The 24,373-nt window shown below is 39.2% G+C and overlaps 1 long non-coding RNA gene across 1 annotated transcript in view; it reads left to right on the top strand.

The window, feature by feature from the left end:
• Positions 1 to 21,243, top strand: part of LOC143751924 (uncharacterized) — a 161,868-nt gene extending 140,625 nt beyond the window's left edge. The window contains exons 3-4 of the long non-coding RNA XR_013207310.1: positions 20,435 to 20,534; positions 21,117 to 21,243. This is a non-coding gene — a long non-coding RNA (uncharacterized LOC143751924). The remainder of the gene's footprint in view (positions 1 to 20,434; positions 20,535 to 21,116) is intronic.
• The last annotated feature ends 3,130 nt before the right edge of the window (positions 21,244 to 24,373 follow it).

Here is a 24,373-nt window from a genome sequence, read left to right as displayed (position 1 = left end):
AATGAAGTAAAGATTCAATGCATTACGCAAAAGCAAGCAGCTAAACTGCTTCATGTATTCTAAAAAGTTTAAAGCTGATGTATGTAAAATATTTTTGATTTTTTCTGTTAGTCCGTTTAATATTCAAAGGTTGTCTAAGTAATCCATTCCTAGCTAAGTTTCTCAAATCTTTATTTTAATTTATTTAATTTAAAAAAATGTAATTTAATTTAAATTTTTATATTATTTATTTATTTATTTATTAGTGAGTTTTGAGCGACCAATGGCATACATGGAGAGTGTTCGTAGAAACCCTGTTTAAAACAATCATTATTTTTGCAATTCCGTTTGGTGATGCTAGTGGTGCAGATTTGACACCCTTCAGCTTTAAGTTTACTTTCATCTGGATTTCTTTCTGTATTTCTTCATTTTGCATGGCAGAGACTTTAACTCTGTCAGATCAAAGGCAAGGAGAGATCATGTTAAAGGTGTATTTCTAGCCCATGTACATCTCTCTGGCAGCTTCAGCGGTCTCCTCAGTGATGGCTTTGGCACTGGCTTTATTTCGACATTATATACTGAGAATCTACCAAGACACGCTAGTGTTCGTATTTCAATTTGATGGGGGGGCAAGAAATACAGGCGTAATCTGCCACACAAAGGCAATGTCATTACAGATGTGGCACATTATTCCAAAGTGGCGAGCCATGCGGCGGGTAGACGCAAGATAAGGCAAAGAGAAAATATCAAAAGTGGTGAGTGAGCACTAGAATTTGTCACGGACAGATAAAATGTTCAGCAGAAAATCTTGAGGTTTGCCAATGTTTCTTTTTTCATTTGTTCTCTGTCTTCTCCTTTCTGTCCTTTAAGCTTTATCTGAGACACAATGAATGCGGCTATTTTATCTAAATAGACAAAAGTGTGGCAGCATCTAGCTGTTTTCTGAAGGCTGACCTTGACGGTGGTGTTGCAGCCCTATCTGTGCCATGCTTCATCAGACCATTGGGTTATTTCTTCTGTTATATCATACTGTGATGATGTAGATCTGAAGTAAATATGTCAATATAACATGGGGAAAAGTGCAATCAATCCCATAATTCAAAGTTTACCCCCCACAGCCACACTAGAAGACTGGGCTGTATTTAATTTTATAACAGTTCGGTTCTATAACAGAATCAGGGAAAACGGATGCCCAGTGCTGCTTGTGGCTCCGCTCTGGACAAACCAGACGTGGTTTCCGGTCCTGATGCGGCTGACCAGCACTGCCCCGTGGCCAATACCGCTGAGGAAAGACCTCCTCTCTCAGGCCAAGGGCTCAATTTGGCATCCTCGCCCACAACTATGGTCCCTGCACGCATGGGCCATCAACGGGTACCCGCTAACCTCCCGGAGGGAGTGTTAAACACGATCATGCAGGCGAGGGCCCCGTCTACTAGACGGCTCTACTCCTCGAAATGGTCTGTGTTCTCTGCCTGGTGTCAAGCTCAGGGCTTTTCACCAGTAGACTGCGGGGTCACGGAAGTACTCTCCTTCCTGCAAGAGCTACTGGATAAGGGCAGGACCCCATCCACGCTCAAAGTGGCCATAGCAGCGTTCACAAAACCTGTGTCTGGCCAGTCACTGGGGAAGAACGACCTAGTCGTGCGATTCCTCAAGGGAGCTCGGAGGCTGAACCCTCCTAGACCTCCTTCAGTCCCGGTGTGGGACCTTTCTACGGTTTTGGAAGCAATGAAAGGTGCCCCATTCAAGACAATCCATTTGTCAGACATGAAGCATCTGTCTTTCAAAACGGTGTTTCTTTTGGCTCTCGCTTCAGTGAAGCGCATAGTGGACTTACAAGCGCTTTCTGTAAGCGCGTCATGTATGGAGTTTGGGCCTAATGACTCAAAAGTCATACTCAAACCAAGGCACGGGTACGGGCCCAAATCCCTCAACACACCGTTCAGGGCCCAGGTTATTTCCCTGTGCGCTCTCTCGGCTCATGATGAGGAGGAGGATGCTAGTCTCCTTTGCCCTGTCAGGGCACTGAGAGCTTATGTGTCCCGCTCGTCTGCCTTCAGACAGACCGAGCAGCTCTTCGTTTTGTTCGGCGGACACTCCAAGGGACTGGCCGCATCGAAACAGAGCCTGTCCAGATGGATAGTCGACGCCATAGCACTGGCTTACACTTCTAAGGGCCTGCAGTGTCCTTTGGGTGTCAGAGCGCACTCCACGAGAGGCGTTGCCTCGTCGTGGGCATGGTATAGTGGGGTTACCTTGCAGGATATCTGTACGGCTGCGGGCTGGGCCTCGCCGTCTACATTTATAAGGTTTTATAACCTAGAGGTTCCCGCCTTACAAGCCAAGCTTCTGTCGGTATAGAATTCAGTGCTATCTGCCCCGCTGTGCCGGCCAAGATGCTGAGTTTTGCTTATGTATTTTACTGAGCGATAAAACGGCTCTATGGGTGTTGAATAACCTGTACTATTACCCAGTTCAGGCTGAACACGTTCACCCTGCCTGTGTCAAACACTATTAACATAACTAGCTTCTATAGGATGCTATTTCATGGGGAATGATGCTTGCAGCCTCTCTTCTCCGACTCTCTGTGAGTCTATGGTGATTATGCACTACATGAGCCCCGGGCTACTGCCCTTGGGACCTTGGTGTCGGATCCCAGTACGCACAGCGTTTTGCATTGTGTTCCCCATAGCGTAAGATATTACGCAGTACGAGAGATACTCTCGTAAGAGAACCTACTCGGTTACTAACATAACCTCGGTTCTCTCTAGAGAGGGAACGAGTACTGCGTATCTTGCCGTGCATACACAGCTCTTGTTCGCTTCGGCGATGAAAACCAGTGTACCAGCCTTATCGAGCTATATTTATAGGGCGAGATTGCGCCTTTTCTGGCGGGACGTGACGAAATGGGCGCGAAATGCCCCCATAGGATGGTGTCACGCAGCGCCTCTCTCGATAGGCTGCTGCTGTTGCCGCAGGGCAGCCAATAGGCACGCTAGCTGTCCTGCCTATATCTGCATACTGCTGCACAGCTGTTTACATTAATTCAAAATTAAGGATAATTTTTAGCTTCAATATCTCGTGGAAAAGAGGTTTTCCCCATAGCGTAAGATATTACGCAGTACTCGTTCCCTCTCTAGAGAGAACCGAGGTTACGTCAGTAACCGAGTACGTTTTCTTCATCTATTATGCTGCAATACAATAACATATTTTAACAAAAAAATTACACAATTCAGCTTTAAAGATAATCAAATCAAAGAAAAGTTTAAATAAACCACTCCGTGTACTAAAATCGTTTTTGAGACACTCCTGGTGGCTATTGTCCTATTAAAAGTGTTTTTTTTTAATGATTTGTTTTCTCAATCCTATCTCCCATGATTCCCCAGGTGGCACATTGGTGGTGTAATGGACACTGGAAGTGCAGGCTCAGCATGCTGAAATTCAGATAAGCACTCTATTAAAAACGGAGTCTTTAATTTATTGATCAACGAGGTGATGAGTTGGATGTGATGAAAGGGGAAGGAGTGTGTGATATTTTAATCTATGTCCCTCAGTTATTATTAATCATGATGGAGTTCTGAAGCACATTCTATGAGGATCGACAAGTTAGGGCAAGCCAGAATCATCTTTCTTTCTCAGTTTGGGCTTAAAAAAACAGATTCAGCACTGGTTAATAGGATACAAAATAACTGCTCCCTATTTGCCTTTTCTGAAACTTTTCCTCTCTGGTTTGTTTATATATCTCTACCTCAGTCTAATGCAGTAGACAAGCAAATGTAAAACATAGTAATGTGTTTCTTGTGCTATGTGTTTAATAATAACTCAAAGTCTCTTGATTCATTTTTGCCAGTTCAGCGGTAGTTTAGTATTTGCAGGACACATTGCAATGTTTTGGTTCTGACAATCGCATTTAAACTCAGGATTTGGGTCTAAATTATTATTCTCAGTGTAAATACAAAACAGAAGCCACTCCTGAACCTTGTTAATGCTGGCAATGCAGCTGCAACAAAAAACATGAATGGCAACATTTTAGAGCGTGTCGTTTGTTGATAGCTACTTTTGATTAATGTAATTTTAGTGACAGAATTTAATTCATACCCCTATTTTAGTGACATCTGAGCTTAAAACTGACACCTGGTCATGTAATTTTTGAGGTTTCCCATTGGTCTCATGCTAAAATCCTTTCGATTTATGATATTTTCGTTTAATTTTTCAGGTTCATTGAAGTCATTGTCCAGGCCTTGGGGTGTTTATACCTGTTTGCATTTTATTAGATGCTTAACTTGAGATGTCATTTCAGGAGCCGAATAAATGCACTTTCAATTGCAGGACCAGGTGTCTCAGACACATGTCCGTCCAGATAACTGACAGGAAGTTTAATGCAGTAACGGAAAAATAAACAAATGAATAAATCGGAGCGGAAAGCATCACAGCATGCCTGGACAAGGCCAGTGGTCTTCGGTCTATCTGAGAAGTGAAACTAACGAGGCCTGGCAAGTGGGGCTTCGTAACACAGGCACAGATCCACATGCAAAGAGAGAGAGGTCAGGCGAGGCCTCCGCCTTCTGGACTTTGCCTGTCCAGTTGTGACAGTTCATGGGAGCAGCTTTTACGGGAAGCAGAGACAGAAGCTACAACCGATAATGTGTTTTGTTTTTCATAAAGGCAGCACATACACCCAAACATCACGTTCATATGTGGATATTTAACATTTGATCATAAAACTATGGACATTAATAGTGAGCTGGTTCTGCTCACAGTTTCTCTACTCTTCCAGGCTGTTGGAATATGGAGACAGAGATGTTGGCTGATGGGGTCTGGCTTGCAGTTGACGCTCCAGTTAAAGGGTTAGTTCACCCAAAAATGAAAATTATGTCATTAATGACTCACCCTCATGTCGTTCCAAGCCCGTAAGACCTCCGTTCATCTTCGGAACACAGTTTAAGATATTTTAGATTCAGTCCGAGAGCTTTTTGTCCCTCAGTTGAAAATCTATGTATGGTATACTGTCCTTTTCCAGAAAGGCAATAAGGACATCATCAAAGTAGTCCATGTGACCTCAGTGGGTTAGTTAGAATTTTTTGAAGCATCAAAAATACATTTTGTTCCAAAAATAACAAATACGACGACTTTATTCTATTCAGCATTCTATTCTCTTCCGGTTCTGTTGTCAATCCGCGTTCATGAGTCCGCTGACGTAAGACGAGCTGTCGTGTTATCTGGTGCGCCCGAGCTTCGTTTACAGTCTGAGGGAGACACACGCTGTAAACAAAACAATCTTTGCAAACATGTCTAAGGATTTCGACACAGGGGAAGACTTGCATTTTTTTTAACCAGGCATATTTATTTGAACCCGAATACACGGACGCACCAGATAACACGTCAGCAGCGTTTTACGTCAGCAGCGTCACTGGCCTCGTGAACGCGGATTGACAACAGAACCGGAAGAGAATACAATGCTGAATAAAGTCATCGTTTTTTTTATTTTTGGAACAAAATGTATTTTCGATGCTTCAAAAAATTCTAACTAACCCCCTTTTTTGGGTCTGGACTGACCCCAATTTTTTTAAACAATAGTGTACACTAATACATTTTTAGCATTTCAAGATCTACAAATTGACATGACTTAACCATGAACACTGGTGTACTAATTAATTTATAATTTTTAAATGATTATATTTATATTTAATTAACGTTCATAAATGCTGAAAAGCAAAATGGTTGTTCATTGTTATTTTATGATACTTAATACATTAAATAGTAACTAATTGAACCTTATTGTAAAGTGTTACTAGCATTTATTTGTGCATTCTCTTCCTTAAATAAGATAAAAGTGCAGCCCATATTCTAATGAAATCTTTTTTTTTCTTTTTTTTTTACATGCATAGCTGCATATTTGAATTTTGTTGCCTGTTAGTAATGGATGTAACCGAAATGGCTAAACCTGATCATTATAAGAGGGTGTCCATATATTTTTGGTCATGTAGTTTGCAAAAGTGTTGTGTATTCCTAATAGCTATTGCAGCTCATCAATAATCAGCTTTGCAAGATTCGTCACTGTTAATTACATAAAGGTAGAGATTTTATTATATCATAAATAATGACCAAAATGGACAGCAACATGTGCTTAACAGCTTGATGGTTGTTAGACTTCAGTTTTTTGATATTTCTGTAACACACAGCTGTGGTTGTTAGAGATATCCTACAGGTGACTGATGGAGTCAGAATTAGAGCCTTTAATTTGGTAATGTAGAGTAACCACATCTGGAAGTTTTATTTCACTGCGATTTCAGACTCTGAGGCCGTGAGAATGGATTTCATTCAGCCGCAAATCAGACAGATGCGATAACATTAGGTTAAACGAAATGTGTGTTAATTTTTGAAGACTGGCTTTTCCAAAGCAATTTAGATTTTCTGTTTGTTGATATTCTTTTAAATGTGACAACTCTGACATGTGTTTCCACCACAGATGGATGAATGTGTTTTTTTTTTTCTTGCTCCCCCGAAATGGTTTCATTCAGACAGGTGCTTCCTGTTCTACCCTGACATGAAATTAAACACAAGTCCAGATGGGCTGCCTGTAGACCGTCCATAAATGCCGCACTGGGCATTTAATCAAAGCGCAGAAAAAGAGACGGCAGTAAACCGCTTGCTCATGAAAGAGAAATATGTGTTGCGCTAGTATGAGCCCACGTTTGGAAAGTCAACTTTCTCTGAACCCTACACGCTTTTTGCTTGGAGTTTGACACCACACAATAAACAGAACTATCTGTGTGTTTGTCACTAAGATGTGAATGTGTGTGCGGCAGTTCTCTGTGTAAATGTAAATGCTAGACACTTTCTCTTGGGTTGGTCAGTTTATAATGTTTTTTAAAGAAGTCTCTTATGCTCATCAAGCCTGCATTTTATTGATAAAAATACAGTAATATTGTGAAATAATATTATTCTTTAAAATAATGGTTTTCTATTTTAATATACTTTAAAATATCATTTATTTCTGTGATGCAAAGCTGAATTTTCAGCATCATTACTCCAGCCTTTAATGTCACATGATCCTTCAGAAATAATCTAATATGCTGATTTGATACTGTTTTTATCCAAAACCATAGTTTTAAATTAATAGTACTTTACATATACAGTACACAGTATATATATATATATATATATATATATATATATATATATGTGCATTCCATGAAAGTTGCCAGTTTAATAACAATTGTAGACAATCACTTCTTTGATTATCTAAATCTAGCTAGTTAAATATTCAATATCAGCCAACCAAGATATTGAATGATAACCAATACATTGTGCATCCCTAAATATCACTTGTGGTCTTATGTTTAGATCCCACATATAAAAGCATATAATACTTGACAAAAAGCTCTCTTCGATTAAAGAACATGTATTTTTGTATTTGATGAACCAATCTTTTTCATTTCATGTTGTTTCAGAGTAAATTCAGCCTTTGATGTGACTGTTTTTGTGCTGGCTTTGCGTAACGGAGGCCTTCAGATTTCCTTGAACATCCAGTAGGATAATAAAGCTCCAAAAGGTCAGCCATGATTGATGCTTTGTTTGCCTCTGTCATTTTCGATTACTGGACTCTGATGCTCTCAAATGAAATTGTCATATTCAGTGATATATACAATTTTCTGCTTGAATCACATTTGCCCAGTTTGTTTTTTGAACTGTGCAAAATTTAACCATTAACAGGGCGACCTGTTTCCTGGGCTCGTATATTTCTTCCTCCTAGTCATTAGCGATTATTTGTAAGCATTATCAATGCGCTAAAACACCTTGTGGTCTAGAATTACTATCTTCTGACAGTTTGTCATTCAAATTTTTTAAAAGATGCTTTCTGTGTCACACATGCGAAAGACGAGAAACTTGCTTGTTTGCTTTTGTGCCGATGAATCGGGATTGGAAACGAGGCATTGGGCCATTTTGAGTTTGTTTTGTGTGTTTAAGCATGTGCGGTATCATTCATTTGAGAGCGAGAGGGAAAAAAACCCAAGCAAGCCGCAAATGCGAAGGTATTAGTCAGCCGGTTGCTTTGCTTTATGAGAGCAACTGAGGGATATATAGCTCAGCATGACTCTATTAAAAAAGAGACCTGTGCCATTTGTGAAAATGGAGGTCATATACGCTAAGGTCGTGTGATACCAGTAAAATCAAACTTTTTTAATAACCAGCTATAGATCATTTCCCCCCCTCATGTGAATCTTAAACTTTGAGGTCAGTTTAGTAATGCATTCGAAAAGCTGCAAAACAGCTTCGATATTTGTTATATCAGATTTGGGGTGCACGTACAGTATTATCTTAGAGATTTCTAATCTGAATGACTGAGTGATCGGGATGAAGCGTTATATTTCTCCCCAAGTTTCTTGCTAACATATATTCTTTTTTTATGTCGCATATCACCCCCCCCCCCCCTCTCTCTCTCTCTCTCTTTCTCTTTTAAAGATACGTGCAAGCGGTGGCTCTCCCTCCCGGCGCCTTGAGCTAGTATTTTTAGCCCTCATTTGTTTGAGGGGTTTTTAATCTGAGGACATTGAAAAGTTGTGCCCTCTGTGAAGTCGTCAATCATGGCAGGAAGAGAAGTGTGGGTTTGTGTGATTTGTTATCTGTTATTTCCCTCGCTGTGGAGAGAGTGTGTCTCAGTGCCATGCCTGTCCTTAAGGCCATCACTTACAGAGGACCACTGTCTGTCAAAAAGCACCCGCAACTTTAAGGGCTGCCTTTGTTGGCTCGGACAAATGAGGGTGACCTTTAACAATAAAATAGACACCCACCGAGAGGAATGAAACAGCAGTTTAAATTAAGAGCGCCAAGCGGTCATTTCAAACACTTCCTGTTGAACCTCGCGCGGGGAGAACGGAAAAAGAGTTTGAAGTTTTGAAGTTGAACTTAATTATACAACACAATGTGGCCGGCGGCCGTCAATAATGAAATCTACCTGGTCAGATATATTGACGAATGAGAGGAATAAAACTTAATGTGTCCTGAGGCGCTCCGGAGAGCTATCAATTATGAATGATATCGACAGGGCACATAGCAAAGAAGAAATGGAATTATTGCACTTAAAGGCCAGGATGAGTCGTTCTTTTTTTGTCTCCCTACAATGAATTACAAAAGGCTTCAAAAATCATTTATGAATATTCTAGAAGGGCACGCGGATGAGATAAGAAGTGCCTAGGAGCTTTGATTCTCGCCTCAGATTAATAGCGACTTCAAAAAGCTTGCAGAGAGTGGCGTGGAGTGATGCTGATCGATTGTGGCCGTGTTGACAATATTTTGGTGCATTTCAAAGGCACAGTCCACTGGACTCGTCGCCAATGCTGTTTGGGGTCAGGCCAAGCAGGGCTCACCAGATAGTTTTTAACTAACTTTATGGATCGATATAAATTATTATGCATACTATAAGTAAACTGCAAGCATAATTTCTGACTCTCTAATGCCTTTTTCTAGCAGAGGTACAAATGTGTTTTCTCTAGCAGTGGCTTGAGACAACTAGTTCAATATCATCTATAAATTATTTTCAATAATTATAAACTAGTACAATTTTTGTGCATTTTGTATTAAACATTTTGTGTCCTCCAAACTAATATTAGAAAATCATTATATGTTTTTAGCCTCTGGGTAAATAAATAAATAGGGATGGCCCGATACCATTTTTTTTCAAACCGATACGAGTACGAGTATTTACATTTGTGTACTTGCCGATATCGAGTACCGATACCGATATTTCTACCGCAAAAGTAACTATAGGCTCCCAGAAAAGAAGACAGAAGACTATTTTAGAACACAGGTTAGAAGACTGTTTTTATTTTCTTCTCTGCTTGTTTTAACAAGTCTAAAAATAAATAATAATGAGTAAAATAATAAATGTATTAACACACAAACCACTGTTAATTTAACATAAAAGCAAGCATATACTGTGTGCATGGTCTGACATGACTGAATGCGCCCAAAGTGCTTAATAGTCTAATTCCTAAAAAGCTGACAGTTCATCGCGATCTCACACATCTGTTATTATCAATGAAGGTGACTGCACAATGAATCTTTCATAATATCCACACTTTGTTTGTTATAATTAGAGGATTTGCCAGCATACAGAATTCAGCACTGAACAAAAAAGTTTTGAGTCTATCTTAAATGCTTCTGATTAGCCATTGCGTTCAAGAAATCAACACACATGTCTGTGATTGGCTACATCGCTCAACGCTGCAAACATGTTATGAATAGAAACTCTGGCCTGTAAATCGTTTCTATTTTGTTTTAGTTGTTCTTCTTGCTTTTCTGCAACAGATGAATGAAAATCTATTAGTTTTAATATGTTGTATTCATAGATATTTCTAGTTTGCGGGAGTCCCGCGAATCGTTTTATTCTCCCGGAACCCGCACACACAGAGTGAGTGCATTACCGCCCGCGCCCGCGCTCGCGCTCGGCCATCAGATCTAGTGCCACTCCGCACTCTTTTGCGTTGGGAGTGCACGTCCCTATGCCTCAGTTCACCTCGACAAAGCACTCACGGCGGCCAGTTTCGCTTCACAAAATGTACTTGGTATCGGGGCGTGGTATCGGCGAATTTTTATGAGTACGAGTACGAGTATATGAGGACAGTATCGACCCGATCCCCGATGCCAGTATCGGTATCGGGCCATCCCTATAAATAAACATGCATTGTAAAATATTTCAACAAATAAATAAATAAATGATTGCTTTTGTTTTAATTAAATAATAAATTCATACATAGTTAGGTTAAAGTTCAGTGGCATCCTGCAGTAATGAGTTCATTTGGACTTTGTATTTTTCACAGAAATTAATAATTGATGCAGAATGATTTAGGATTTAAATCATTGTAAATGATTATTTCTACAATAAATGAAATTGTTACATTAAATCAAGTTAATAGACGCAAAGATATTGTTATAATAATGAACACGTTTTACAGTGCAATAAAACCACACGGACATATTCAGGCAAGTGTTAACTGTGTTATGATGGTGGATTTTAACTGAAAGGTTAAACTGGGTTCTCAGGACAAGATTATTTTTCCATAACTAGGTTGGGGCAAGTTCTCACATATTTTTAAATGTTATAATTGTATTATTTACAATATTTGTTGCTTGATATGTTTTTCTCTGTTATTCGGATTTGTATGATAGGTTGCTTAATTGCAGGTTCTATTGTGATAAATTACTTTTTTTTTGTAGATAAGACTTCAAGGTATGTGTCTTTGCAGAAATTGCCTTTTAAAAATTATCCTAGAATGAGAAATATTCACTGAAGTATGGAAAAGTGTGACAACTAGCCCTAGTTTCCCCTGATCAAATAATAATTTAAAAAACGTACAGTCGTACTGCTTCAAGTCAGTTTAAACAATGTGAACTGTTTTCTATTTAAAGATTATATTTCCATGTGTGGTGTAATCCATTTATTATTTCTTTTGTGTGAGTACACCTCTGTAATTAAAGCCTCAGAGATGTTTACTGGTTGGCCAGCGATTAAGTTGAGCTTGAATGCTAGAACAATCTAGTGGAACAAATAAAGGGCTATTTATTGCCGTCTCTGTTTCTGCTTAACGGAGTGGAGGTAACAGCCTCACAGGTCTCTGATATGGACCCCGGACCGCTTCTACTCGTCTACCTCTACTTCTCCTCACTTTCTCCCTTTCCTTTTTACAGATACAAGATGAATTATTGAAAGCTTTAAGGTTTCGGAAATCCTCTGAATTTCAAGCACCTTTTCCATCTTTGTCAACTTCAGAGGCCCTTACCGGAGCAAGCTTGAATCTTTGTGTAACCTAACACTTTATTCTACTGATGTATGTGTGTGGATGTGTTACTCAACCAGTAGAGCTGTTTTCTCCAAAGTTTGAAACCGCTAGTGAAAAGTGCTTTTATTTTAATCTCATGACAAATTATATTATCAGTATAACTTCAATTGACAAATTAACATCTTTTGCTTTTTTGTAATACAGCAGCACGGCTGCACAGGTTTGTGTAGAACCTGATGATATTGTTTTCCGGCGTTATTTTAAGGATGAACACATCTTGTGCATCATTGGAAGCAAAAATATCTGACCTTTAGTGACTTCATGGACAATGTCACAATTTGCTTACATGATTAGTGATCTGGAAATAGTGCAGACTCTAATGTAGTTCTTATTCGTTCGGTTTAAGCTTTCGGTTTCCAGGTTTAAATTAGATCTCGAATCCCAGATTTCCAATGCAGTCTCAAATTTTTGGACCCCGCTGTATGTGCAGCTGTGGCGCTGAGGTCTGAGAGAAATATAGTTTTAGTTGTGATTTGAAATGACGAATGTTCTGTTGGGATTCGGCACATTGCGCCCCAGCCAGTGAGGGAACGTTTTAGAGGTGTGCTATGACGGCAGATTGGATGATACTACTTGGCACTGTAGAATATTTAAAGCAGAGAGCCTCAGCATGTGTGATAATGCTTTGCTCGTCTGTAAGGCTCCCTGACTCTGCTCAGCACGTCTGCACGTGCTCAAATAATTGAAAAATCATGTATGGGGCGAGAGATATGTGCAGCACAGAGCTGAAGAAATATCATCAGTCTCTCAATCTTTTTTTTATTTTTTTTCTATCGCTTTTACCCCCCCTCCCATCCCCCCACCTTGCTGCAAAGTCCTTTGTCTGCTCCGGCCTCAAGTGCACGAGTCTGGACGGATGGTAATCAGAGACGGAGTGGGTTAAAGGTTGAGTTTAATATAGCAAAATTAATTTACTTGATTCCTGGAGTCAGATTATAAATCTTACTTATGGTGAACTCCGCCCTTCTTTATCAGAGCCCGAGCTCATTTATCTATCCAATAAAACTGGCCTCATGTGTAATAGTTCCCCCTCCGAATTTAATTTTCCCTGTGTGTTAATTGCGAAGAATGGTCTGAGCTGGGTCACTCAAAAATCAAATCAATAGCTCCAAAAGATATATTCAAATGTGACCCAGAAAAGCATTTTCCCATTTTGCCTATTGATTTTGTATGTTGCTTTTTCTCGTGTGAGATTATTTTGTGTAAAAAGGGTAGAGTCACGGAACGCTATATAAGGATTAATGTGGAATACTCTTTAGAAAGCATTTGTGTGATTTCATTTTCTTTTCTGCAGTTCAGAGAGGGGTCACTGTTTGTCTTAATCTTCAGCTAAATTTGTTTTAATGCATTCTTATTGTGTGCATGATCATGGGCGCTTGCCAGATAATCTCTTTTAGTGTCATGTGCAAATATCACCAGTAATAATGTCATTCTATGACTAGGAGAAAAACTCAGGGGAATATTCACAAAGAATGAATCGCACCCGCTTATTGTGATGTTTATTTGCACATGCTATGTTGTTTTAGTAGCCGTTTTTTTCCGATCCGAAGTCCCTTCTGGGAACTTTGTATTTATGAGTTGGGAAGTCATAATTACAACGTCAGGTGTGTTCAAATCACTTTGGTCAGAGCAAGATGACGATTTAAAACAAAATCTCAATGCAATTCATAACTATTTTACATTTTCACAAATTGGTGGCTAATTTGTAAAAAAAAAAATCTTTTCGTATGATCTGCTTACACCCCAGTGAAGGATATGTTTAGGGGTGGGGTTGGGGACGGACTGTCATACTTATTTTTTTTCTAATAATCGTACGTTTGTACAATTCACATCGTACGAAGTCATACAGAATCCCCACCTCGTAACACAGTTACGTTTTCCCTTGAGATCAAGTTGCAATGTACCTTTTCTACAAAAATGCTGCAAAATGTTTTAAATTGTTTACTACTTAACAATGAGAAATGATGGAGGCGTATCAGGTGTGTTTTTGCTGGAATCTTTATATATTTTAGTGTAAAAGATTAATACTACATGTTTTGTACATACAATTTTTATTGTAAATTAACATTTATTTCAACAAATGTACCATTCCATGTCAATGTCCATTGTGTCCGCCATGTTTTCTCGCTAACAAGGCCCCAACTCCGAAACTCTGGGTTCAAATTCGTACTTACAACTTCGTGGAGCTGTTTGTGTGTGTTCAGCTCGTAAAATCTTTTTGACATGACTTGAACACATCATATGACCGCTCACACCCCTCTTTGGAATATTTGATTTTGATTAGTCAGTCGTGACAATTTGTAGTCTAATATTTCCTATTCACTAATATTTGTCTAGGGCAGCACTGTATGCCAGACCGCTCATGCGGACACTGGCTTTACTTTCATGTTTCTCTTACCATACTGCAGACTCGCTCTCTCTTGTTTCATACGCAACTGCCTTCATCGATTGCTGTGAATATCATTAGAGGATCTCTGTATTAATAAAATATATTTGTCTTTTTTTGGCTAGACCAGTTGTTTTGTATGTTGCAGTGGACTGTTATTTCCTAAGTGGAAGCTTTGAGGTAATAAAATGTACAGGAAAGATTCTAAAATTAATTTAAACTCAAATCCATATTTCATGTCCCTTTATTTGGTGAGTGGCCATGATCCATATGTGGGATCATTTACAATCAGCAGGTCGTTATCGCAAAATATTAATATTATAAGTCTTGTTTGCACTGAAAATAAAGAAAAATACTTTACTTTGGCACATTTAATGACTAGTTACTTAAGATCAGCTGGTTTATTTCAGATTTCAAAGATTTCTTGATTAGAATCTCACCTATTAATACATTTGATGGATTAAAGCTACAGGCTACAGCCAGCAGTTGCCTTTTTGTGCATTTTGGTGTTAGTGGTTTTAGCGTAGCTAAAAAGCTGTCTAAGCCTGTATTGGTATTAAGGAGCGTGATTATCCATATGGGGAATCCCAGCATGCACTGCAAGGTGACCCACCTGTGTGCACCGGGCTCGACCACCTGGCTAAATTCTGCTGATGCATCCGGCGAGAAAAGCTTGTCTCTCGCAAAGCTCATTTGGCCATAGTGATAAGAGTGAAAGAGTTCAGGATGGAAAGATTCCTTTCAAGATTCAGATTCCTCCGCTTTTGCTTGCATTGTCATCGCTAATGTTTGTCTTGAAGTAATAAAATGTGTGTTTTGTTTGCTTACCTTACCTCTAATGATGTTAACCTCACGCTCAGACACATTCGGTCGGCACAGCTCTAACACACAAAAGAGAGAGGAATACTGAATACCTGAGCTACGGAGAGAATATGACTTCATGTTTCTCATAAAAAGGGAGGAGAAGAATCTTCCAGCCCAAAGCCTCTTGTGTACGTAGGATTACCATGATGGATAAGGTGATTACTGTATGGTTTGCCAGTTTCTTCCAGGCAGAGCCTGTGCGTAGACTGGAATAGGATTTCCTCATTCAAATTGTTGTCAGAAGTTCTCGCCTCTAACCCTGAACTCTGTTGAAGTTTGGAACATCTATCAGATTCACCCTCCAAAATGAGATTTCTACCAACTCGTTAATTTCACGTGGAAGCGTGGCCTTTACTTCAGACCTGCGGGCCACTTAGGGAGGGCCCTGTTATTCATTCCTTTTGAGTTAATTCATCTCCCTCTCCCTTTATGTACTTTTGCTATCGATAATTTCCCTGTCTTATTAAAGCTGCAAACAAAGTCAGCCATCCATGTCCATGTTTAGCCTCCCCAGATAAAGGGTAGAGTCCATCTGGATGCTTGTGAATATACATGGAGCTCTTCCATCCGGGCAGGCAGAGGATGGCCGTGTATATTTGACTCCTTTCAATTGCAACTTGCGAGTGTATTCCTCTAGTGAGGTGCATCACCTTGAAGAATGACTCCTGCCCCATTGGGACGGTGCCAAACAAGTCCTTCATTCAGAATGATAATCAGCCATAGCTCAAGAAATATCTCGCCCCTACCTTTAATGGTCTCCGCTGATTAGGTTTTAAAATGAAGGATCATTTTGTCCATTTATGTGGAGGCAGAATTGGATGCTGTATTCAGTAGGCAAAAGAGAGGTTAAATAAATGTGCCTTTCTGTTTTTCTTCAGCCAAAAAAGACTGTTAGAATTAGAAGATTAACTGTGATGTTGTTTAAAATTACAACAGCATTCTTTTTCAAGGTTAAATAGGGGAAAGATAAGAGAACTCCTTTTTAAAAAAATCATTTTCAGAGTTAATATTGATTTACATTCATTGTAACAGCATTGTTTTTGTGTAAATCTGTATTTTCCATCGGATTGCTTTTGGGTGTGTGTGTATGTGTGTTGCAGGGCATTTCTCTGGGTGACAGATTGAAGAAGAGCACTGTGGGTTGAATGATGGGGGGAACATGACGACAGGGAGCGTTTGCTGGATTCTCATTCGCGGACAGGCGCAACTGAGAAAATGAGGGTTGCAGCAGCAGCATTGCAGCAATATGAATGATACATTACATGATTGTCTTGGACTGAACCCCGAGAAGCATGCAGACTGCAGATGCTGACTTCCTCCAGTGGTGTCATTCTCCATTTTCAATCTCTGTGTGCTCTGGCGCTGTTCGAGTGAAATATTATAGAATGGCAGCAAAGAATATTTACTAATTCTCATGCTCTGATGGAGTGGAAGTGAACCCTGAGGTTCATATCTGTTAGATTGAGAAAAAAAATCACTGAAGAAATTAACGTTGTTATTTATCTTGTCAAACGTGTTTAAAATATCTTAAAACAGTTTTAACTGGATAAAATATGGAGAAAGGTCCCTTCACAAAGAAATTATACATTATAAACAAGGAATCAAATCAAAACTGTGTTTTGCAGAAATCTTTACAAATAAATATAAATGCCTTTATAATGAAATTAAACAATACATTAATATGTATATTTGCATAATTAGTATTTTTTAATTCCATGTTACTCACACATATACAGTATATATAATAATGGTGGCTTCATGCAAGTATTAGTTTACTATGTGTCTCTATATGGAGTTCTGGGTTATAGAGAAAAAAAAAACTTCCATCCAAGATAAACTGATCAAAAGTGAAATCAGATATAAGTCAAACAAAATAAATGCATCTTTCTATTCTTTAAAGAATCCTATGTACAGTTTCCACAAAAATATTAAGCATCACAACTGCTTTCAGCTGTGATTAGTAATAAGAAATGTTTCTTAAGAAACCAAATCAGCATCTTAGAATGATTTCTAAAGGATCATGTGACACTGAAGGCTGTAGTAATGACTGATGAAAATTCAGCTTTGCCATCACAGGAATACATTTTAAACTGTATTAAAATAAGAAAGTATTATTGCTAACATTGCATTTTTGTCATATAAGAGTCTCCTCAAAAAATAAATAAAAAATAAAATAACCTGACCCCTAGCTTTGCTTTTAAACGAGAGTGTACTGAAAGTGTGATTTGATTGGTTCATGTTGCCTACGTCAGAAAAGAATAGTGAGGGTAAGACAATCTTGAAGTTGAAACCTAATAAAGTCACCAATCAGTAACAGATTTATTTACTTGTCAATGGCAAATATTACTTGCACTTGGTGCTTGCTTAATTTCTATTTCCACATATTCACTCTTGGCTGAAAGAGGTATGAACAAATAAGTGCAGGAAACTAAAACGATATTGTCAGGAATGGAAGCAAGCCTGTGTCTGATATGCATTTCAAAGGTCTAAAAAGGCCAAAAGTGAAAACCCTTCACCCCCGTACCCTTCACCCCCACGGTTAATTATTGAGGAGATGTCGAAAGGATACATGAGTGAGGAGCATTCAAGCTTTCATCACCGTAACCTTTCATTGTCGTCTTCTCCTCTTGCATCGCCTTGTCACCGTAGCTAATAAAAAGCCCGACTAGTGCTCTGAAAGCCAGAGCTGTAATGAATAGGCCTGATTAGAGAGCCTAACCACCCTTAACTTTACATACATTTTCAGACAGTGTCAAACAGTGGTGTTGATTGGAAAAAAATCAGCAAATTTTCCTTGCCTTAATTTTTTTTATAGCCACACCATAAATGTGCAGCTTTTTTTCTTGTGGGTGAGTGGAAAACCTTTTATCTCAGACGTCACCTTTTGATATTTTATCCGAGATTTCTTTTAGGGCGGCAAATACACACAATTAAACATAATTCTAAAGAACGTGCATTAGCAAAAAAGGAACCTGAATGCTCTATTGCTCTTTGAGCGACTATAAAGGTGAATATATGTTTGAAAATGTGAATACCGGTCTTGCTTTAGGTTATTAAGTGATACAGCACAGCAGTACAGCATGCAGAAGTCAGCCTGGAAGCGGAGGAATAAAACAGTTCCTTTGGGAATTCTTGCTGATATGGAAGTATATTGTATTATTTAGAGGGTTTTTTTTCCTCCTCAAAATTCTGCATGTGCATGCGGTCAGGTTAGGTGTCTAAGAATATTTGTCCCCAAAAAAACAGAACTGCAATATTTTCACGGAATTCTGAGGGGAAAAAGTAAAAACATTCAGTGAAAAGTCAAAATTGCGAGATGTTAAGTCATAATTTTTGTGGAAAAAAATTGAATTACGAGGTGTAGACTCAGAGAAATAAGTCAAAATTGTGTGATGTAAATTCAGAACTCTAAAGTGTCAGAATTGTGAAATGTCACAATTGCATTTTTTTTATATGGCATACATTTTCCATGGCAAAAATAAGCTTCAATATGCTGAATATCATTCCCAAAAAATAAACAATAGAAAAACAAAGCATTTTTTCAGCCCCCTCGCAAATATGCTGGTTCACAAGAAGGATTTTGTTGTTGTTGTAACCCGCATCCATCTCTTCCCCCATTTTTTTTTGTGTGTGATTGAAACCAATCCCCCCCTCTCTCTTCAGCCCCCAAGCCCACCACATCATGCTAAAAAGAATGACTGCCACAGACTGATGACTTTCAATATGCCTGCGTCTCCCGCACTACTGAGTGGGGGCAGGGAGGGTCAGCGGTAATTCATAACTGCTTTAAAATTGTGTGGAGCACTGGCAGCAGCTGTCAGGGTGGCTGTGCAGAGGGTCTGAGTATGTAAATGTGAAGATAGGGAGTTCTCCTCCACAGGCCTCCTTCATTCCGCATCAATCAGGGCTCCTGAATGCATCAGGGGTATTTTCATTATACCCTGTTATTTACTACATCAGGACAAATTACCCTGGCAGACCGGGCTGCCTTTTTCTGGGCAGCCTGATGCGGCCAACTGGGCCTCGGCGCTGGAATCTTATTGCAAACATTACGGGATAAATCTCGCGATTGAGCACATCAATCTCACTGCGGAGTGGACAGCGGCGGCCGGCACGGCTGAGATTGTTGTCCACGACTTTTCTGCATTTTTTTTTATTTTTTTTTATTTTAAATATCGGTGCTTGTTCCCTCTCTTTCGGCCTCTTGTGCTTTTCTTCATCTTCCATGTCTACACCCTTTTTCTTTTCTAGAGGACATTTCCCATCCCAGTATAGCAGTCTAATTGGGATAGAAAATAGATCTCATCCCTGGTGTAGTGACAAGGGATTTTACATGTGGGGAGTTATGAGACTCAATCCAGACCTCCATCCTGCCTTAACCAGTGCTAGTTTCTATGCTAATGTTCCTTCCATCACGATAGATTAAGCAAACACAAACATGAAATAAGGGCGGCTTTGAAAGTGGATGGCTTTCTCCTTCATTTGTAAGGTGTATATGGTGAGATCAAGTGCACCTGCTCTTTTTTTCCAGTAAGGGCTCATTCGTTCATCTTTCTTAAACCCCTTCGCCTTTAATAAGAAGCTCAGTCACTGACCTGTAATACTCTCTAAGACAACTGCCTATCTTCATCTGGGTCTAATCCAACCCCCAGTTTGGTGCAGATAATACAATATTTGTAATTAAATGTGACTGCATCTGCTATCATGTCACTTATTTTTAATGGACAGTTTTCATTGTTACTGTTATAGGGATGCTCAATTTCAGTGGTTGTTTTAGAAGAATAGTTTGTTAGGATCTGTAAATAAGCCCTTTTAGGTCTGAAATCTCCAAAAATCTTATGATTAACAAAATGTTAACTTTCTTTTGCCTTACTGTTGCCATTTTTTTAATGGATTTTTGATTGATAGATTTTTTTACTATGTGCTTTTGCTGGGTAACTACTATATTAGGTAAGTCATGTTTCTGAAAAGTCTGTGCCTGCTTGAAGAAGGTTAAAGCTTCAATATGCATTACTGTTCTAAAGTCTAGGGTCAGTAAGAGTTTAATTTTAGGTTTTTTTTGGAAAGACGTCTCTTATGCTCACCAAAGCTGCATTTATTTCATCAAAAATACAATAATATTGTAACTTTTATAACATTATTAATGTCTTGTCACTTTTAATCAATTTAATGTGTCTTTATTACAAATAAATACATTTAAACATTAGGTTGAGGAACATATTAAAGAATTTGGAAAAAGGTTATTCTTTCTTGTTATTATTACATTTACATTGTGCTATCAAAAGAACACGAGGGGCTTAACAGATTTGCTGACTACATGTGATTTTAAATGGTAATTATTTTTATTTTTACTCATCTTTAGTGATGTACTAGTGCTGGTTTGTGGTGGACTACTGGTCTTGGAGGTCATGTTTCCATTCATCACCCATCCGCCTATGCTGGTTCCTTCAATAATTCACATGGTGAGTAGAACCACTGAATAAACATAAGATATAAAGTATATACTGCAGTGGATTTTATGAGACGATCTCTGATAAGTGAAATGAGTCTGATAATGAGACTCGGCACCTCTGGGAACCTTTGGGAATATCAGATGTTATCAATCGATCAAATCAATATTCAATGATACTGAACGTTTTTTTTAGGTATAAAGAATTATTTGTATTATTTTGATGCATTGTATTTGGAATGTAAGTGCGTGATGTTTAAAAAATGAAAGTAAAATGGGTCGAAAACAAAGCAACACTGGACCCTATTAACTTTCATTGTATGGACAGAAAACACTGTGACATTTCTCAGAGGTTCCACAAGAAGTCAGTCAGTTTGTAACAACATGATGGTGAGCAAATGGTGTCAGAATGTTCATGTTCATTGAACTATCATTTTAAAATGAAAAGTGAAAAAAAAAGACAAAATACACTTATATTTATATCACATATCACACATCACAGCCTGCACGAGTTTGTATCATGAGATATATTTTTTTCCTGCTGTGATTAGTGTTCAAACATCTGGCACTAATTGGCACTAAATTATATCCCCAGTATGAAATGAAGGGCAGAGATCACAGAGTCCGCGAGGCAGGTGTCTGAGTGATCAGCAGATATCACCGTCTCCACCAGCCAGGAAAGGAGAGGGGGGAGAACTCACTAACACCCTCTCGGGGAAGGGGGGGGGGGGGGGGGATGGGGTATATGTCTAACGTGACATAATGAACACTGAAGATATGAGGAATACAGATGGTTGGAAAAATCAATACCAAATGCATTGGATTTACCACGGCACAGCGCTTTGTCATTAAACGTAAAGATTTGCTTTGCTTTGCTGTATGAACAGTATTATTGTGTCCAGAATATTTCACAATGTCCAAGCCAAGTGCGTGTTTTTCTCCAGAATTATAGCTCATAATTACTCTCATTTTAAAGACCCAACCACACCAAGCATGTTAATAACTATATTAGTGTCCACACCAATAGACGATAACGGTCTGTTTATTCTAACTGCGTGCTGCAGTTTTGTCATCTCATCTGCCATTTCAAATGCTCAAACATTTTAATGTCAAGTGGATTCTGATTGGCTGTTAATGTTTTAATCATTCATCAGCTGGAAATAAATAGTTTTGAAAACGATTCCAGTGATATAATTCCTTTGTGCCATTGACGTTGTAGTTGTGGTGTGGCCTTTCTTTATCCTCAGAATTAGAATGATTATTAAAACTTTACAATTATTGTTATATTTGTGGTGTGGACTTTATCATTATAGTTATAATCCTTGGTATGTATTTTCCTTAAAGCTATGTTTTTATTTTACGTATTGTCTCCAAATGTGCCATTGGTTTCCTCTTAGGGGCTACCCTAATTCTGACAAACGTAAGCAAAGTGTGTGTGAAATAACGCAAGAGTCTTCATCCCTCATGTCGGTTTGATTAAATCTGCCAGGTTTTGATGAATTGGGCCAAATTCATTAGCGTTGGGTGTGTGCAGCCCTGGGTCAGGGCCAGCTATCGCAACCAAGCGGGTGGAAGAGGCTCAGAGAAAGAGTTCAGAGGTCGTCAGGAAAAACTTTGCTACTTCTTAACTTAATAAATCCTGACAACCTAATCATGGGCCCGCCTTTGTGGGGTTAGCCTCCACAGATGGTGGAGCCGTTTAAAGAGATCTGGAGGGCCGGAGGATAAGAGGGAAGGTGCGATTGGAGCGTCTGGAGAGATCTCCTGGAAGAGAGAGGCCAGCGGGGAGCGCCTTAACAGGAGGGAGGAAAGGGTGACAAGGGCGGTGACCACAGGGGAGTCTAAAGCACTTCCATCTCTTGCCATCTCCTGCAGCTTCTGATGGGAGAATATGATAAGGCCCCCGCCAGGATAATAGGCCCCGGCAAATGTCGGGGCCTGTGAAGAACACGAGGCCGGATCAAGTAGCTGAAGCTAACTTCAGGGAGAGAAGCTGAAAGCCGGGAGCCGGGGCTCGCGGCTTGGCCGTGTAGGGGGCTCAGCGAAAGGGCGGGTGTGTGTATGTGACAAAGGCCATGGATGAAGGGGAGAGCCACCTACAAAGCCCAGGCTGTCTGGCAGGATTTGGGTGCCGTGTTGCTGGTAGAGATGGTGCTCCCCTCTGATATCCTCGGGGAGATTATAGCAGGAGAGGGAAGATAAAATAAATCTATAAACATGCAACTCCTCTTCTCAGCACCCGCACAAGCTTCTGCCGAGGACGTCTTGGAAGTATCTTCCGTATGACAGCATGTGTCTCTTTTTTGTTCCACCTTTCCATCTTTCCACTGGTGGATCTTAATAATGGCCGCTCTGTGACACGGGTCCATAGCCTCTTCCGTTAGTGGCTCATTTGTTTCCCTCCCCCTTTGATGGCTCCGTTAAAATATCTTGTGGGAGTCTCGTTCCGTTTATAAGGTCTATTGATTCAACTCTTGCCACGATCTATTATGCTTTTGTCTTGCCTTAAGTGTCTCATCTGTACTATTCATGAATGGTCCACTATATATCAAACCCACGTTTGCTTTAGGACATAATAGATATGCTTCCATGTTTTTATTTATTTTCAATCTGTAATTTATGTTCTCACAAGTCGGATCTAAAGAGATTAGAAAGTGCCGCGGTGTAAAAGACTCCACAAAGCAGCTTGTGACCTGACCAGACTATTGAAGTTTCCCAGGGTCTTGACCAAAAGAAAGGATTTATGAGTGGTTTCTAAACACGTCTTGAATGTTACATTTTACTGAAGGCAACACATCACCAAAATATGTGTACACGCCACCCTTAATGATCAGGCCTCCTAATGTATTGAAGGAAAATTCCATGTTTCCCAAAGACTCCTCCAATGCACAGCCATGTATCATTTTAGTTCTATTCTCGAGGTGTCTGTGAAAGGAAGATTTTTGAAAATTATAGTGCCGATTGAGGATTCCTTTATTTAATTTACAGTCCAATGGACCTGTAACCACCACTGTGCTGCAGTTTATTTGGAATGTAAGTTGAGGTCAAGCCAGTGGAAAACAACTTGATGGGTAATTGAGACTATTGATGTCTAATAATAAAAGCAAATAGCTCTCTTGTACCGTCCCATAATATGCAAACCAAAATGGTTGTTTGAACAGTCATGCTTTAAGTAAGCTAACAACATCCCTTTCTGTATTTTAATTATTGATAATTAAATGCAAATAAGCTGACGTTTTTGTTTTTTATAGTGCATGCTTGATAAGAGACTCCATCATTAGTTTCCTTGGACTTCCATTGGCTCCAGGATGTTGTTGGTTCTGGGACGGGGCTGGGGTATGGATGACCTCGCTCAAAGCGCTTTTGAAGGCAAGGCTGAAGTTTTGAAGCAAAAGCTGAAGTCAGGTATGATCAAGGTATTGATTGCCTTGAAGAATCACCTCAGTCAAAATTATTAATGAACTAGCAACCAAAATCATTAATGAGGACAACATACTGTGGAATAAATAGCATACTACTTCCCTCAGGCATTGTTAATTGATCCTGGGGTAAAAGATGAGAGAAAATTAAGTGTTTGCATAGGTAAGAAAAAAATGATTGTTTTAAAATGTGTGTGTATAAATGCAGTTTGAAATTGTGTCAGTACAGTACTGAAGACTGACTGCTAAAAAACTAGCTTTTTATCATCACAGAATACATTCCAAACAAATTGTAATATTATTTCACAGTATTACTATTACTGATCAAATAAATAAGCATAGGAGACATTAAGAAATCTTAATGACCCCAAACTTTTGAACGGCCGTTGATGTATATGAACAGGGGTCAGTGATTAAAGATGGAATAAGTTTC

The sequence above is a fragment of the Siphateles boraxobius genome, unplaced genomic scaffold (assembly GCF_051911475.1).
Source record: "Siphateles boraxobius isolate OS27281-9 unplaced genomic scaffold, OSU_SipBor_1 26, whole genome shotgun sequence".
Lineage (NCBI taxonomy): Eukaryota > Metazoa > Chordata > Actinopteri > Cypriniformes > Leuciscidae > Siphateles > Siphateles boraxobius.
The sequence above is the reverse complement of the archived record's forward strand: the minus strand, read 5'-3'. Positions and strand labels throughout refer to the sequence as shown.